The sequence below is a fragment of the Octopus sinensis genome, unplaced genomic scaffold (genome assembly GCF_006345805.1).
Source record: "Octopus sinensis unplaced genomic scaffold, ASM634580v1 Contig15858, whole genome shotgun sequence".
Classification (NCBI taxonomy): domain Eukaryota; kingdom Metazoa; phylum Mollusca; class Cephalopoda; order Octopoda; family Octopodidae; genus Octopus; species Octopus sinensis.
The window spans coordinates 32,501-37,500 of record NW_021833958.1 but is presented as its reverse complement, the minus strand read 5'-3'; the positions used below and the strand labels follow the sequence as shown (position 1 = coordinate 37,500).

Here is a 5,000-nt window from a genome sequence, read left to right as displayed (position 1 = left end):
ATAAACAACCTTGCCCGGACTTGTGTCTAGGAGGGTAACTTTCTAGGTGCAATCCCATGGTCATTCATGACCGAAGGGGGTCTTTACCCTTTTATTGTTGTTATACATACATACATACAAGCATATGTAATGATAATAATAAGTGGATGTAAACACATGAACAAAATAAGAATAAACAAAAACAACAAAAACAAAAACAAAAAAACAAAATACAAATTACATGAACATATATAAACAGAAGATACAAATATTACAGGCATCCCCCCACATACACACACTAAATAAACATAGACGCACATAGAGATATAAGCATGCGCAAATGAAGACATACAATAGAAATACAAAATGGCTGACGGTTAGTAAGGAGAGACACAAATAAGAAAGAAGAAAACAAAGGACCACTGATGCGGTCACAGGAGTGTGACGAAAGAACTCTGGCCGAAATAAGATTAAGATTAATGTAAAAAATAAATAACACTGAAGCAAAATAACACCAAATATATAGTGCGTGTGTTTTTATTGGCTAAACTGGCAATATGACCATTCCGAAATATAACAATATCTGTTTCAACACACGACTTCACATAAAAAATCTTGCACAACAAATATTTAAACGTATATATATATATATATATATATATATATATATATATTATATATATATATATATTTCTGGACTTCCATTCATGACCTCTCACATCAATATTTAGTCTCTCTGCTGTTCTGCACGGTTTGGATCGAGGGCGACAGATGAAAGTTGTGATTTCCTGTGCACGTTCGCTCTTCCATCCCTGTAGGAGATTCATTAGATTTAATGACAAAGGTGGTCATCTGAAAGAGATACCTGTCCCTCGTTGGATTATAGTGATAGACACCTTTACAGCATGTGTACCACTCTGAGTCTCTGCGATTAGAACTTAGAGAAAGACCGAAGCGAGATGAACAATAACCACGTCAAACAGCAGGTTTTCCATCAGAATACCCTTCTCTTAGAAGGATGCAGTGACGCCAGTAACCAAGGAATCCTTCCGTCTTACTGGTTCTATTGCATGCCGTGACACCAACCAAGTTTATTTCTGCATCTCCGTGCTCAGATTGTCAGGACATAAATTAGTTAACTTGTAGTTGGGCCCTGACATTTGCTACTACTCCGGGCCAGAGTAGATCGGGAGACAATAGAGGCTAAGTGGTGGTTCCATATTTCACAAAACCCTGAAACTCTCGAACCAAAGACCTCACCACTGGATACAGTATAAATTCATACCAAGGACATCGACCTAGATAAATGTGACAATACAAGCATACGTATATTCATACAGGCATACATACATGTGTACATCGCTTGTCTTCGTCTTTTGTTTTTTTCGTGAACTATCCCTATATACATATATCTATCTATCTCTCTCTCTCTCTCTCTATATATATATATATATATATATACATAAATACACACACACACACACACACACGCGCATATATATATATACATATATATATATATTATATATATATATATATATATATATATATATATATATATATATATATATATATATATATATATATTATATATATATATATATATATATGAATAGAAGGAAATTCGGCGCGTCGAAAGAGAAGTGAATAGAAGTGAAACCAATTGAGAAAAGGTATTAAAATATATGCAATTCAAAAAAATAAATTTCTAAATAGCTGATTGGTTGAGAATAGTTAACTCGTGGCTGACGGAGGTTTATAGTTAAATACATTATTTACATAACTTAATTTTTTTTATAAAGGCGACGAAAGCACACCACCAGAGTAACTATGAAATATATGACCGGCTGAATATTGACTTTCAACTCAGGTAAGTCGCCAATATTTTACTCGCTCTATTCTTGTCCCTTTTTTTATGTAGCAATGGAAATAGACGCCTCCCATTACGATTCATATATGGATATATCCTCTCCCACAAAATTTCAGGCTTTGTAACTTTAGTAGAAACGATTGCCGTGGTTGTTGTTGTTGTTGTTATTATTATTATTATTATTATTATCATTATCATTATTATTATGTTATTATTATTATTATTATTATTATTATTATTATTATTATTATTATTCTATGTTTGACTTTTTGCTTTATATTTGTACAAGTTGGCTCCAAGTCTCACCCAGAGACCTCAAGAGACAACAGGTTGGAAGTTCATGTTGTTGTTATGCCTAGTGTGCCATATATTTGGGGGGTGGGTGTTGTACTAATGAATGTCTAAAAAAAAATTTTTAAACCGAAAATTATGTTTGTTTTAAACCTTGAGATTACATAGAAAGTATTTTGCCTAGGATATGAGCAGTTCCCATGAGCACTATCTTTTGAATTTCTGCCATTTTGGGGTTTCTTGGTATCTGAGTTAGGTAGCTATCAGCCCCTTTTGCTATCATTCCCAGGGCACCTATGACAACAGGTATTGTTTTAGTCTTCAGGTTCCACATTTTGCTGATTTCTATTTCCAGATCTTTAATTTGCTCAGTTTCTGGTAGGTCTTGACAGATACGTTTATATCGATTGGGACAGTCATATCAATGAGGAGGCATGTTCTTTGTTTGAAGTCTTTCAATATGATGTCTGGCCTATTTGCATCTATCTTTCTGTCAGTTTGAATGGTGAAGTTCCAGAGGAGTGAGATGTGATCATTTTCAAGCACTGGGGGTGGTTTGTGTTCCCACCAGTTTTTTTCATGGGGCAAATCCAGGTTTTTGCAGATTACCCAGTGAATATATTGTGCAGCTCTATCGTGTCTGTTGAGATACTCTGTGGGCGCTAGAAGACAGACTGCACTTGGAGACCACATGATCAATGGTTTCATTTTGTTGCTTGCATACACGACACGTTGGACTGCTTCTGATCTTTAATATGTTGGCCAGGTAGTTTCTTGTTGGTAGGCATTGATCTTGAGCTGCTATGATAAACCCCTCTTCTTCAGATTTTAAGCCAGAGGCCATTAGCCATTGATGGGTCAGGGCTTTGTCAACATCTGCATTATTTGCTCTCTTTGGGTATTTGCCATAGAGAGGTTTTTCTTGCCATTTATCATTCAGAATATCTAAGACCGCAGATTTAGCACGGGTTTTCATGCGCCTAGCTTTTTCCGTGCTTGTTTCTTGTATGTCTATCTCTAATTCCGAAATTTGTTGTATTCGGAATTCACTTAGATATTCCTTTGCCTGTTTTGTTACTGAGTATGATGCTTTCTTGTTTTCATGTTTTGAGACAAGTTTTAACATCCAGTCCTCAGAGTTTTTCAGGTAGGTGTCTAGGCCAATTGTAGCAATCTTCATTGTTATTGCCAGTTGTAAAAGTCCACGGCCTCCCTCTTTTCTTGGCAGATAAAGTCGTTCTGTATCTGCCTTAGGGTGGTGCATTCTATGCATTATCAACAGTTTTCGTATTTTTCTGTCAAGATTACATATTTCAGTAATTGACCAGTTAACAATATTGAAACTGTAAGTCACGACTGGTATGGCTAATGCATTGATCGCTTCGAACCTGTTTCTCGCATTCAGCTCTGTCTTGAGTATTGCTCTTACTCTGCGACAACATTCTCTCCTGATCCTTTCCTTCATTTCTGAATGCCTTATTCCTTCTCCTTCAATTACCCCTAGATACTTGTAGTTCTCTGCTGGGTCTAATTCTTTTATGACATTCTGCTGGTCAATGTGAACGTTAGATGTTTCTGTCATTTTTCCTTTGATAAAGGTAGCTTTTGCACACTTATAGGGCCAAATTGCATTCTGATGTCATCACTGAATTGTTTGACAATCGCTAGTAAGCCCTTGAGTTGTTGGTCATTTTTTGCAAAGAGCTTTAAATCATCCATGTAAATGAGATGATTTATATTTTTATCAAACATTTTATATCCGTACTGCGCGTCATTGAGCAGTTTTGAGAGAGGTATTAAGGCTAAACAGAAGAGGAGTGGTGATAGTGAGTCACCCTGGAAAATGCCACATGAAATTGTTACATCACCAGCATTTAGAGATTCATTGTCACTGTTCAAAGTTAGTGTGGTTCTCCATGATCTCATACTTACAGACAAAAAGTTTCGCAGAGCAGGTGCTATCTTATACATTTCTAGGCATTTCTTAATCCAGCTATGTGGTAGGCTATCAAAAGCCTTTTTATAGTCTATCCAGGCTATTGATAAGTTTTTGTGTCGTTTGTGACAATCTTCTAAGATCATCTTATTGATGAGTAGTTGATCTTTACAACCGTAGGATCCACGTTTACATCCTTTCTGTTCATTAGGGAATATGCTGCTGTCTGTCAAAAAACTATAGGTATATTCCGTCAGGACAGATGTTAGTGTTTTATACATAGTTGTTAAGCAGGTTATGAGTCTATAGTTTTTCGGTTCATTTGTTTCTTCACTTTTTGGAAGCAGGAATGTTAACCCATTAACTAGCAAAGGAGGCATCCTACTAGGGTGTTGCAAAACATCATTGTAAAGTTCTGTTAGCAGTTCATGGCTCTCTGGGAAGGCATTCAACCAAAAGTTAGGGATTTAACCTTTCCTGGAGACTTCCATTTGCTTGACCTCCTGAGAGCAGATCTTATATCTTCTACCTTGACATCCTCCCACTTTTGCTCTTCTAAGGAGTCCAGTTCTTTAGATATTCTATCAATCCAGGGGGCCTTTTCGCTGTGTGTTTTTTCTTCTGCCCAAATTTTATTCCAAAATCCCTGCACTTCTTCTTTTGATGGTACAGACTTTACAGTAACTATCTTTTTCCTATCTTCCTGTAAAAATTTTTGGGGTTATTTTTGAACATGTTGTCCCTGAAGAATCTAACACGCTTTTCATACCTCGCTATGCGGGCAGCTTTAGCAGATACCTTTTGCTTGATGGTTTCTATGGTGGCATCAATATCAAGTATAGTTTTCATATTATATTTTTTCATTAGTTTTTGGGCTTTTGTAGGTTTGGTAGTCTTATGACCCTTAAGGTTTTTCAAATATTC

At 36.1% G+C, this 5,000-nt stretch overlaps 1 protein-coding gene across 6 annotated transcripts in view; it reads left to right on the top strand.

The window, feature by feature from the left end:
• Window positions 1-1,647: 1,647 nt before the first annotated feature.
• Window positions 1,648-5,000, top strand: part of LOC115230596 (leucine-rich repeat and immunoglobulin-like domain-containing nogo receptor-interacting protein 1-B) — a 33,823-nt gene continuing 30,470 nt past the window's right edge. The window contains exon 1 of one of the 6 annotated variants that reach the window (XM_036499711.1): window positions 1,648-1,849. The gene's annotated coding sequence lies outside the window, so the exon portion shown is untranslated. The remainder of the gene's footprint in view (window positions 1,850-5,000) is intronic. The other 5 variants (XM_036499710.1, XM_036499709.1, XM_036499714.1 and 2 more) reach the window with 5 other exon arrangements.